Genomic DNA, 13,276 nt, shown 5'->3' on the forward strand with positions numbered 1-13,276 from the left:
CAATCTTCTCCCTTAACCACTCTATCATACTTTCACTGTTCCTCTATTTTCCTAAATTAAGCCTAATATCAACCTAATACCAGTTTCTCACAAGTTTGTCCTAGAGAGGCAAATATTCTATTTCTAAATGTAATCTAGATAATTTTCTATCCTGGCTGGCCTCTGCCAAGTGTTACTGAACTCAGGCACAAAATACTACTGCAAGATTTTGTGCTTTTTGTACTTCTCTCACACAGGTACAATGTGTTTAGAATATGCCTGCTGAAAATAATTTTTACTTCAAGACAGAACGGGCTGCTCAAACACCCTGTTCTGAAAACACCCTGCTCATACAAAGCTTCTGTCTTAGCAGACCCCTCCGTGAATGACAGAAGAGGAGTGGGATTCATTTGGCAGCTAAATTATTTAAATAGTTCCACAATGGCATTTAAAGCCTCATATACATCACAACTTCTTTTTTTTTCCACAATAATTTTTCTTTTCCTTTTCACTCAATCATTTTTTCTCTGAATTATTAAATCCTTCTTTCTCCCCTTCGTACAGTTTGGGAATTCTATGGCTGTGAGAACTCATAATAGAAGGTTATAATTAGCAGTAAAAGAAAGGGTTGTAGGGAAAACATGGCTCTATGGAAACATGAAATGGAGAGGTTTTTCAGGTAAGTGAAAAACCCAACACTCATTCCATGTATAACTTCTTCAACAAATTCATCCCAGTCAGCATCCTTTTTTTCCAGACAGCACACAGGTGGCTCACTGGCTGACAGATAAAGTCCACAAGTTAAAACACACTCTTACCTGCAGGCAAGCTAGTAAAAAGCCATTCTGGAAAAAAGGCCAAACTGCATGTGTAGTAGCTAAGGAGAGAAAAGCACTCCCAATGACATAAAAAAATTCAAACCGATCCTTAGTGCACAGCTCAAAAAACCCCCAATCTTATCATGAGATGAGTTTCAGAGACAGTTTAAGCAATTCTGAAAGATATTAAAAGCTAAAGAAAGATATTAAAAACTGCTGTGATTTTCAAAAGACCAGGCAGACTTTGCTTCTCTCATAGTTTTGAGTCCATTTCATAAATCCAGGCCCATGAATTGTTTCACAGGTTATTGAAAATGAGAGGAGAAAGCATTAAATGGATAATGGATGAGTCAAACTCAATATAGGGTGCAGCACTGAAGTTTAATCTGGGTTACAATGTAACACTCTTTATCATGTCCTGTCTGCCCAGCACATGGTGTAAAATAAAACACAGAGAAGTGCTGCTTGTACTCTCAGGAGAATGAAAACCTACCTTACCACACTTTCTCAAGCACAGAAAAGACCTTACAAGGACAAAGAGAGAACAGGATTGATGAAATACCACGGGGGGGAAAACCCAAAAAGCCATGTTAACTCACAAGATGAGGAGAAAGTACAAAGGAACATTTCTAACCATGAGAGCAAAGAGATTCTTGAGCAGCATTTGCTGGGCACAGCAACAACCCAAGGAATCTTCATAAATATGAAACATGGAGCCTACAGGAGAAAGGGGAGATCTAAGAGATGTTTTCCAAACTCATCCCATGCCCTTGCTCTCTCATTCCTACACCAACCCATACACAGACACTTACACACACATTAAGCAGTTACCCCACCCCTCACCTCTCTGAGTAATCTGAAGATACTCAGATCCATCTTCAATGAAGACCCTTATTCATTAATATTCTGATATTTTTATTCCTCTGTTTGCAAGTTTTCTCAGCAGTTACCTTTAACCACTTTTCTCCCCCTAGACTATTTCACATCAGACAAGTCCTGGATTTGTATTGCTGCCTTTCACAGAACATGGATGCTCTCTGTAGATGCCTACTTTCACAAAGGATAACTTATGAGCTATAATAAATTAACAACTCACCTCTTCACAGTTAAAGGTCACTTCAGAAATTGTGGCATATGGGAGAAATAACAAGGGAGGAAAAGGGATTCACATTAAAGTATAGCCTGAAGAAAGCTAGGTTTTGTTTTAAAAAAAATCAACTAGAGGCACAATTCACTCAGCCCATTCAAATGCTTTAAGAATCATCATTTTATAATGTTTCTAAAACCTCCTTCCCCATTCTTGGCATAAGTACATGTGTGTGTGTAGGCATATTTTTAATTGCAGTGTGAAAAATGTTGTTCATTGAAAGAAAGAGCATGTAGTTATAATTAGAAGAGGAAACTATAACCAACACTTCATTTGATTATACAGAAAAGGCATTGCTTACTCTCCAGATAGAGCCTCGAGGTGCCTTGTACTTCTACTGACTCTCCTGTTTACTGCTCCATAGCTGAGTGATCCCTTTTGAGCCAAAGTTCTGTGATCCAGCTAATTGCTTTTGCAGGCTGACAGAATGAATGGCCAAGGCAGGAAGGCAGCTCTGCAGATTGCTGGGTCCAACCCACTGGCTCAGAGCAGGGTCAGTGAGAGCAGGATACTCAAGGCTGTGTTCACTGGCTGTTAATTACATTCAAGAATAAAGGCTTCACAATATCCTTGGACTATTCCAGTGGTTGGCCAACCTCAAACATTCTGTCTTATGTTTAAAATATTTTCCTGTATTTCAATTCATACCCACTGTACTCCAACACATCACATACTCAGGCAATTAAAAAGATCAGCCTGAGCCCTCTCTTCTCCAGACTGAACAGTCCCATCTCTTCCAGACCTTCCCCACATGTCACAGGCTCCAATCCCTCAACCACCTTCATGGCCCTGCACAGGACTCACTCCATTCTCTCCATCTCTTTCTTGTACCTGACAACCCACAACTGGACACACAACTCCAAAGCTGCCTCACCAGGAAGGAGAAGGGGAGAAGGATCCTCCTGCTCACAGCACTGCCTAAACCAGCCCAGGGAGCCAGCAGCTGCCCCTGACACAAGCACACGCTGCTGCTGCTGCTGCTGCCTCGTGCTCTGCTTCGTGGCCACCTCCATCCCTGGGCCCTTCTCCACAAAGCTGCTTCCCACACACCCAGGCTTGTACTCCTGCCTGGGGTTATTCCTCTCCACCTGCAGCTCTTGGCATTTCCCTCTGCTCATGAGCATCCTCTCAGCCCCTTTCTCCAGCCTCTTGAAGCCTCTACACATGGCAGCACGACCCTCTGCGGACTCAAACACTTGCCGGTTCTGCAGCACCTGCCAGCTTGCTCAGACTCCTCTCTGCCCTGTCCTCCTGCTCATTACTGCCCACACTGAGCAGCATCAGCCCCATCTCCCACCCCTGAGCCACCACTGCCAGGGACCAGCCTGCAGCTGGATCTCCTGCTGCTCTTTGGGTCTGGCATGTCAGGCACTTTTTCCCACTCACCTGCACTGCACCTCCTCAGTTTGTCCACTTATGGGAGACAGTGACAAAAGCTTTGCTCAAGTCAACATAAACAACATTCACTCCACCAAGTCAGTGATCTTATGGTAGAAGGCTAACAGACTGTTCAGACATGACTTCCCTTTCATAACTCCACACTGACTATTCCCAGCTGTTTTCTTGTCCTTCATATGTTTGGAAATGGTCTCTAGGAGGTAAACATGAAGCTTCAGTTCCCCAAATTCTTCTTCTTTTCCTTCTTGAAAAGATGATCGACTTTTGCTTTCTGCTATTCCCCAGGAGCCTTGCCCAAGGTTCTTTCTGAGAAAATCAATTTTCTGTCTCAATTTAGTCTCCTTTGAGATTTTCTTCTGGATGAGGCATTATAGCAGATCTGTCTACACTATCTTTGTGATGTATGAATGAAAATAACACTTGTTTTTTAGGTGTCAGGCTGGGTTGCAGGATGGTAGAGAATGCTTTAGAATGCTTTATACTGTGGAAGCAAATATGACCTAGAGTTACTGAATGACATTTCACACAATAAAATAGGCTTCCCAAACCCAAAACACTGCAAACAAAGTTATCTATACTTTTGAAGTCAATCGTAACACAGACCAAGAATTCATGTAAGCTCAAGAATAAGCAATGAAGCCATGTAAGACATAACTGTTCAAGCAATTCCAACCTCATTGTTACACAGCCATGATTTACTGGAACACCACCTTTGAGACTAAAATGTAATTCTTAGAACATATATACAACCTGCCAGCTACAATTTAAAAAATTACCATATTTTATATAAATAAAGCATCCAGCTTTCCTGTGGGGAGCTACTAGACCACTGCTTTTTCAGAGATGCCTGAATTTACATGGTTTGTCCTGTGCCCATTTTTCAAAGTTTTTCCTATTTATTCTTTTTATTTCCCAATCAAACTTGTGCTTCTTCAAGTTTTGCTTAGTCACACCACCATTACCACTTGCATGGGAGCAATCTAACACAGTACAAGCTGTACAGCTTGCACACAAGGTTTTGTGCACCTGGCAGAGAGGACTTTGCAAAGCAACAACCACTGAACACAACTTTGGTTTTGTGCTAGCATAGCTATGGTTTCTGCAGTGCACAAAAATTCATTAACATTTCAAACAATATAATTTGGTGCCTTAGCTGCATTTCCTGTAATGATCTGTACAATGAAGTTAGCTTACTATATGTTCATCTTAAAGAAACTTTTCCTGATACCCTGTAGGTATCCCTTTCTCTTAAAAAAATGCTAAAGAAACTGTTCAATCACTCCTTTCCAGTTGTCTCATCTGCTAACAGTTGAATACAAAACCAAAATTAACGCTAATGTTTTATGAAAAAGCAGTACTTATTTGGATATTAAATGCTGTCCAAGTATCTTGCACAGCTTCCATGGCTGTCATTATTCGTTTTAACCCTTTCATATGAAAACAAAATCTGAATATTAACTACTCTCTTCCAGTCACAGAATTCAAACCACAAACTTCTTTCTTCCAAGAGAGGCAGGTGGTTAATGACTGTATCCAAGAGCAGGTACATATAACTAAGAGGCATGGTTGTAAATTCCTTAGAGAGGAGGAAAAAGAAAGATACAAAAGAAGAGGGGGGGAAAAAGGAAAAGACTGCAAAAATGTGCTATATGTGTTAAACAACCAAAGTAGAATTTCCTGATATGGTACCTATTTGCAAACTTCTGCCAGCATAGCTGAATCAGGAAGACTAGGGGGTGGTTAGCAATTGAACCAGCTGAAGCCCCTGCCACTGACTTAAAGTGGCAGAACTGGTTAAGCTGACTGAGCTTCCTCTGGTACAGCCTGTTTGCTTCTGTGCAGGGTTTTTACTAGATGGCCCTGGAGCAGAACTTTGCTGTAGAGTTGCTGCATAGCAGAAGCTCCCTGGCAATACTTCACACTAACTCCCTTATAACCATGAAAGAGCACCAGAGCAGGAGGTGCAAGTTCCTATCACAAGTGAGGCTGCTCATCCATAATGTTCACAAAGAAGAATTTGGTTTTTGTATTATCTTATTCTTTTTGTTCCTCATCAAAAGGCACACCCATTCAGAAAAAAACCAAAAAGAATATTTCAAGTGGCCACTGTTAACACCAAAAAATCAAGGACCTATGTTAGTGCTACCAAAGGCTCCTTGCCAGACAATTATGTTGGAATATTTTTTTTTTTTTGCACACTTAGAAAAGTACTTGTAGTTAATCACTTTGTATTGTCACATGTGACATCTTTTCAGAAGTCCTGTTTACATGCATTTCCCTGACAGCAGCAGGAATGCAAAGTCTTACTACTTCGAGATGAAGTTCAATAAAATGATAGTGTCACTATAATGGCAACACAATATCAAAAATGCCATTTCAAGTTTACCTCTCCCCCTGCTACTCTGCATCATGCTCCAGGGATGCAAACTTCCCTTTTCTCTCAAGCAGTCTAACCAGCTAATATCAATTGGCTTTAACTAAAAACAATTGCCTGTAGCCAATATTTATCTTTCATTTCTTTGCTTGTTGCCAGATCTGATGAGGGGATACTGAGTGTGGGAGCCAAGTCAATTTTTCCAACAACGCAATCTAGTAAGAGATAGTAATTTAGCCTCTCCCTGTAAATCCTGTTTTCACTTTATGAATGTCTGAAAACATCAGTAGAAAACAAACACATCTGTTAGCACTCATTAGCAAATGCTGGTGCTGCTAGTTGTCAAAACTCAAATCCCATCTCCCTGTCTGTCCTTCCAGATACATTCTTCAATGGTAGGACTCCAGAATCTCATTTCAGTACAGACAGGCTCAAAAGCATGACTGAGAAAGCCTCCACTAATACAACAGTCTTCAAACAAAAACCTCTCTCTAACACAGCTGTAATTAATATTTTCTCTCATTATTTACAGTGCTCAGTGTCATGGAGCTGCAATTTGACAGCAGAAGGGAACAGAACAGAGATTGGAGAGGCAGGTTACCAACACATTACAAGTAACTCCAGGCATGAGCAAGGAAGCCCTGGAGGAGTTCTTCAGCCCTGGAACTTGTATGCCCCGTTTCAGCTTCATGAGAAAATAAAACCCACACAGAAGCTGTGGGGTGGGAAAGTGGGAAGAGAAGTGCAGCTTCCAATGGAAACACATGAGCCTAAAAGAAAACTTACTGGGAGTACAGTATACTCAGCCTAAAGAGACCAAAAAAAACCTACCCTTTTCTAAATATCTGAATGTTCACTAAGGAACCAATGCAATGGCAAAAATCCCAGCAAAAAGAAATGGGGTCAATATTGCAGTGTCACTGCAAGTGTCACCAGGGTTCAGAAGGGCAAGTAACACATGCTATTTCCTTGTGCAAACTCATCTAGAAAAAAAACCCATCCTTACACAATTGCTTAGTGGAGTAAAAAAGGTTGAATTAATGGGTACCAGAGGACAAAATTTCTTTCTTTATTTTGTATAATAAAAGTCCCTTGAAAAAAAAAATTCTATGTCTTAACTTGTAAGTTGTGGTTTTAGACCTAGTGTATATTTTTGTACGCAACATGCATACATCAGGCATGCCTACTGCATGGACACATATGTGTGTGTATGTGTATATATATATATATATATATATATATATATGTGTGTATATGGACTTCTGAAAACACCTGGAAAGGGATTACAGATTGAGAAAGAGCTTTCATTTTAGAGTTTAATGAGTCATTCTTCTCCCTCTGCTAACTCAACATTTTCCTCTGATGTCCACAGTCTGACTAGCCTCTAAAAATGTTCACCTTGACAGGCTGCAGAAGTTCAAACAACCTAGCAAAAACATCTGGGCTAACAATACAGAAATTAGAACAACAGAGCAATTAATAATCAGGAAATGCAGTGCTCAGTCCCACAAGCACTGTTGTGTCCTCCTTGTCATTCTATCAACTTCAGTGAACCACTGAAATGTTTCAAAGTACATATTTTTTTCTTCTTCAGGGAAAAGTCCAGTGATATCTCCCAGTGCAATAATTCAAATCCTAATTCCTTCCAGGATTTTACTTTAACTTCAGCATTCTGTACTTTTACAAAACATCAGCAATAAACCAGTTTTTGCTTTTGAATAACTGTCACTAGTTGTGACAATCTGTTTGTGAGAGCCAATAATGCCAAGTTTGTGGGTTCAATGCACATATGGGCCATCCACCTAGGACCTGGACTTCATGATCCCTGTGGGTCCCTTCCAACTTGGAATATTCTGTGACTGTCTAATCTGTGAACTCAAGTTCACAACTGCAGGCCTTCATGTTCTCTCAGTTTGAAAAGACAGAGTCAGAGTCAAAGAAAGGTAAATGCAGCAAGTATACCACATAGCATTACAAATCAACTGAAGGTCACAACATTCCTAAGTTGTGTGGGAACAAAAGTAAAATCCTGGGCAAATGTCCTTCTATACCTGCACAACACTTCAGGTAGTTCTACTTATAAGTGGTTTATTTCATGACATAAATTATAGCAGCTATTCAACTAAATTTTAGAATTATACTCCCCTAAAACAAAAGAGGAGAATTTAAGAAGTTGTTGAAAGCTACACTGAGACACACATACAGATTTTTGGTGGGTAAATTTCAGCTAATTTTTATTCAAGACTGGTAATGTGGTAGCTCTGAATTACAGGCATTTTCCATCCATATCTCTCTAATTCACTTCTGAAAGGAGAATACCTCAGATCAACTTAGAGGGACTTTTGAAGGAGAACAGACTACATTTTGATAGCACAATAAAATTGAGCCCTGGGACATTGAGGAAGCATAAAGGAAGCATGAAGATTTGCATTTTACTTTCTTCTACTTCTAATTATTGGGCATTCATTGGACCAGTGATTTGGCAATGACTGATGACAGTGTAAGAGCTGTGCCTCTGTAGTGCCATGCAGACAACATGAACTAGGACAGGCAGTCTGCTCACCTGCTGGCAAGGTCCTGGGGCACCATGATTAGGAAGCTTGGGGTGAGGGAACAAAAATGAAAAGATCATTCAAGCAATCAAAAAGCTGATAAATAAGTTGGCAAAAGCAAAGCTGAATGATGTAATGCTCTTGGCTCCAAGTAGGAAGAGAAGAATTTTCAGCCAAAAGTATTAAAAGAGATTTTCATTTGGTTTGTGTTATCGATTAATAGGTAAATACTGAGAGATAAATCTGGCAGCCTAAACACACCAAAGCATGTTTAAAATGGAAACCAGGGCTTAGCTAAGTTGGATGTAAGGAGTCAGCCAAAATAATGGCAGTAGCAGTCATGAAAATTATGAAAGAAATTTCTGCTTTAGAGACAGTATCTGTTGGAAGGGTGTTTTTAATCAGGGCTTTTGATAATACTGGCCTATTGCTTCTGGGAAGGCAAATGCAGGCTCTCTGGAAGAACAAGTACTGAATCAAATCTTTCAAAAGGTGCAGTGAGTCCTCACCAAGTGGGAAATGGATGAATTAAGGTTTTGTGAAGCACCAGATACGTACACTCAGCACCTTGCACATTCTTGAATGGCTTGTGATGAATTCATTTCTCTCGATATTCCCATTTAAAAAAATTCAATAAAAGCAAATGTCATTACCACCTAAAAATGAAAGGTTTGCCTTGTTCCTTCTCCCTGTGTGGGAAGCAGCAATGCTATTTCTTAAAATGTATGCTCTGCTTGTTTTCCTTCCATCCCTCACCCCCTCCCGTCACGACCGCTGGCACTAAGCATCCGTCACTGAAGTCTGAAGTCAGAGTGAGTAAATAACCCATCCTACTTCATGATGGTCGTTTACCTGTGCCTTTGACTCTTTCCATGGTAACTTAATAACTAGAGTGCCTCTATATAAACAATGATATATTTTATTTGGCTGTAACAAAGCCAAAAAAAATCAGGATTTAGAGGCTCAGATACACTCGGCTCTTTCCAGCTCTGAAGAGAACAACACGTTCTGCTCATAAACCTAAACTGATCTAATATACTCTGTCTTAGCATTATTTTACTTTTCACTAACAGTGCCAGTGAAATGCTAGTAGAGTACATAATTAGGTGACAGCAGGAAATGGCAGACCCTTTAAGGACTGTCTTCACCATCAGCTTCCCAAACAGTTCCCAAAAAATTCTGGGGAGGAAATTGCAGCACTTACAGGAACAGAATACAGATACCTAATTAGTCAAATACTACTTCCAACACCAAACAGTGAAAGAAGATTGTCATTCCAGTTGATGTTCACTTTATAAAAATATGAAAACTGTTACATGGTCTACACATGATACTTCAGAAAACAACACTTATGTACGTAAAAGTAAAACCTAAATACAACAACAAAAATCCAAATAAACTAAAAATCAGCACCTCTAAACAAACCCCACATATACACACATATTTACTGTTAATAAATTACAGTGTTTGATCAGAACTAAAGAGTATCACTAAGTCATGGCAGCAGCAGCAATCTCTGATAGCTTTCTTTTTTTTCCCCTGCACGTCCCTGTTGCTCTCATCTTCATTCTTTATTACTGTTACTGTTAACTCTTAAGCAATATAAACTAAAATACAATCAGTGGATGAAGTCTGGATACAGACTTCATTGTATTGTTCTATGTAAATGGACTATTTGGCAGCCTAAGGCTGAAGCACAACCTGTCACCATTACAATCATTAAAATGCTGTAGATAATCCACAGGCTTTCAGAATACTCTCTTTCTCTTATACCCTTTTTTGCAAACAAATATTTAAGACCATTAAAATCAGAAAATATTTCCTAAACTTGAGGGAATCCATCTGAGGGCTTTGTAATTAAACTGCAAAGAAGGTGGAAGTATTGACAAGTATTCTCACCTTAGCTTCAAACAGCAGTGAGACTGAACTGCAAGTCAATTTCTAGGAGCTTGTGTTTTAAGAATTTTAATGAGGCTTTTGGTCCTGTCAAAAAATCAGATACACAGTTGTACTCTCTTCAAATCCAAAACTGTAGAAATATGTTTTGTAAGACATTTGGAAATGCTGCTAAGAGCCTCTACAGATTCTACCTACAGAGAAGAGTTTCTCACAGCAGCCTCCTCCAACAGAAAAACAATTGCCAGGCCAAGTGTGAAAATGAATCAGACCAAAATACATGGATTACTAACATATCCACCCACACACAATCTACAGAGAAAATAAAAACATCCGGAGCTTGTAAGGTTGCCAGAGGGGGGAAAAAAGAAAAAGAAAACTGATTTTCAGGGAAGACACAATATAAGTTTATACTTTTTTTATACCTTCTCTTTGCCTCACAAGCTTTTAGGACTAGGTTGGAGAAATGCTGTGAACCATCTAATCCTGCCAATTGTATAAATCCTTATGACTACTTTAAGAGGCTATTGCCAAAACCACATTGAATTCTTTGTATAACACACATTTCAAATAATAATATATAACTAAGTTCTGAATCAATTGAAACTAGCTTAAAGAATTATTATATTATAGCTCCAAAGAAATTATATATTTAAAAGATGACTTCTAGATGACATGTTGGGCTCTTGTTTCAATCTCTGATCAGATTCTCCTCATGGCTTGGAACTTCAGGAAGTAAAGAAGGAAAAAAATATTATTTGTTTCCCTTTTAGCCCAAATTTGAGGTTTTGTAATTTACAATTTAAACAACAGCATTTTTTAGACTGGAATGCTGTACTGAGGTTTTCTTAAGACTACAAAAAACAACCTGAGGAAGAAGAAGAAACAATTGAGTCTCCTTTTTATATTAATTGATACTACCTACATTAATTCTATCAGTAAAGCAGTAAAAATGTGTATTTAAATAAGAATGGTTTTAGACCTCAGCATTTACATTGCACAAAGAGTGAAAACCAATAAATTGTTTTCAAATTCATGAATCTAATACAATCACAGAATGGTTACAGGATAAAGGGACCTCAAAGAGCATTTAGCTCAACACCCCCTGCCATGGGAGGAGCTGGATCCATGGCAGAATTTCTATCAGTCCTATCAGTTTATAATTACAAATAAGCCATTGTCTTTTCAGAAGGTTACTTTTCACAATATAATGTGCTAGTCACTACCAACGAGGAAACACCTCAGCACTGAACTTCACATGACTGTGTGCTCACTACGCGACTGCTGCACCTACTCTTACTTTCACATACTTCATAAAATTCCCACACAACATCCAACAGCTGACAGACCCAAACCACCACCAGTTTTCCTCTTTTCCACACCCCCACACTCCCCTGAGTAACCTCTCCCCTCAAAGCTTGCCAGCAAAACATATCCACCAAAGTGGTCACCGCAGGACAGCCAAGTCCTCGCTGGCTCCCCTGATAAACATACGGGGTCCAGGCTGCTGACTGCGCTTCCATCCGGCTGGGAACAGCACCAGCTCCCCGAGACAGGCAGTGGGAAAGAGCCTCCCTCACTGCCAGGCCAAACAGCCAGGGCAGCTGCCTCCCTGGAGCTCCCTCACCTCCTCTGAATGCAGATGAACAGGTCGAGGTGTGACATGGTTTGTCATCACGCCTTGGGCACCCAGGACAGCCCGAGCACTGTCATTGTTCTGTGCTCAGCTCCCCCAGGGGAGTCAACACAGCCAAGTCACAGATTATTGACTGGCACAAGACAATCTTGGTCAATCTGTGTCTTGGTGAGGAGATGGGCAGGAAAAGGGGAAAATCTTTGTTTTAGTGGTTTTGCTTTCACCATTGTAAGAGTAATAACAACAGCAATAATAAATAATTACAGCCTGTGATGTTACTTTTCTCCTCATAAAATCTGGATTGCTGTTGATGGGAACAAAACCTCAGAGACAACATTTTCACATGATTATATTTCCTTGCATTTCACCATAAGTATAGCAAGTTAAATGGCCATACCCAAAACTTGGAATAAGAAGTTAGTACTCCTGACTCTCATTCAGTTAGGATCCCACAATCTAAAACAATTCCTGAAAACAAATATGCAGACAGTATTCTAGCAAGATTTCCAAAAACAACAGAAGAAAAAGCTTATTAATTGACCTGCAAATTCCTGGCAAGTGTGTAAAAAGAAGAAGAAAAAAAATAAGAACACTAAAAAACCAAATCAAAAGTACCCATAACATCTCTGACCCATAAAGCAAGTTATCTTTTTAGGTACCAACTGAAATCATTTCTCTAGTCTGCATGTAACCTCAGTGCCTCTGCTAATGCTACAACTTTCCCAGACTCATGGAATATTCTGAGTTGGAAGGGACCCATAAAGATCGAGCACAACTCTTAAGTGAATGGCCTGTTAGAGACTGAACTCATGACAAGTGGCTACTGAGGCAAAGCTGACCCAGACATCACTTACTGACAGTACTCAGACTGCTGAGGAGGACAGTGGAGGCCCTAAGAACCTCCAAACCCCAGAGCCAAGGCAGGAAGTCACAGAGTGCCAGAGATTGCAAAAGGCTGTGGCAAAGCTCTCTGCCCTGGCAGGTACCAAGCAGAACCAAAGTGTTCTCAGACATGGGAAATATTCTCTTTTCCTGCCCAGGAGCAAAAATTCAGCTGCAAAGGGTGCTTGCATCTGCTCATTACCTTTTTAAGCTTTATGAAAAGTTTTATGAAAGCATGAACAGAGATAGGTAGGGGTGTGTGACAAGCACAAGGGTCTCATCAAAAAATCACTCACAATCCCTCCACAACCTCTGGCTGGTTGTGATAAAAACAAATACAGAGAAGAAAATTAAATAACAAGCAACAGATAAGGATCTGCACCGTGATTCAGCATGAACATCTTTGACACCCTACAACTATTGTGCAATATTTAAAGATTGTATTCTGCTGGCATAACAAGAAATCCAGATTGCTTTTCTGTCCCAAGACAGCAGTACAGTTACACAGATCCCTGCCCCGTTTCACTGATTCTAAAACACAAGCTATACACCAGAATTCCAAAAAACAACTACACTACACTTCCTGCTTAAAAC

General features: G+C 39.9%; 1 protein-coding gene across 5 annotated transcripts in view; it reads right to left on the minus strand.

Annotated features, from left to right (window-relative positions):
• Nucleotides 1-13,276, minus strand: part of SH3KBP1 (SH3 domain containing kinase binding protein 1) — a 209,539-nt gene that overhangs the window by 167,819 nt on the left and 28,444 nt on the right. The window contains exon 1 of one of the 5 annotated variants that reach the window (XM_050973313.1): nucleotides 11,659-11,796. The exons of the other annotated variants lie outside the window; for them this stretch is intronic. The gene's annotated coding sequence lies outside the window, so the exon portion shown is untranslated. Of the gene's footprint in view, nucleotides 1-11,658; nucleotides 11,797-13,276 lie in introns of those variants that run through there. 5 annotated transcript variants of the gene reach the window in all.

Source organism: Serinus canaria, chromosome 1 (assembly GCF_022539315.1).
Source record: "Serinus canaria isolate serCan28SL12 chromosome 1, serCan2020, whole genome shotgun sequence".
Classification (NCBI taxonomy): domain Eukaryota; kingdom Metazoa; phylum Chordata; class Aves; order Passeriformes; family Fringillidae; genus Serinus; species Serinus canaria.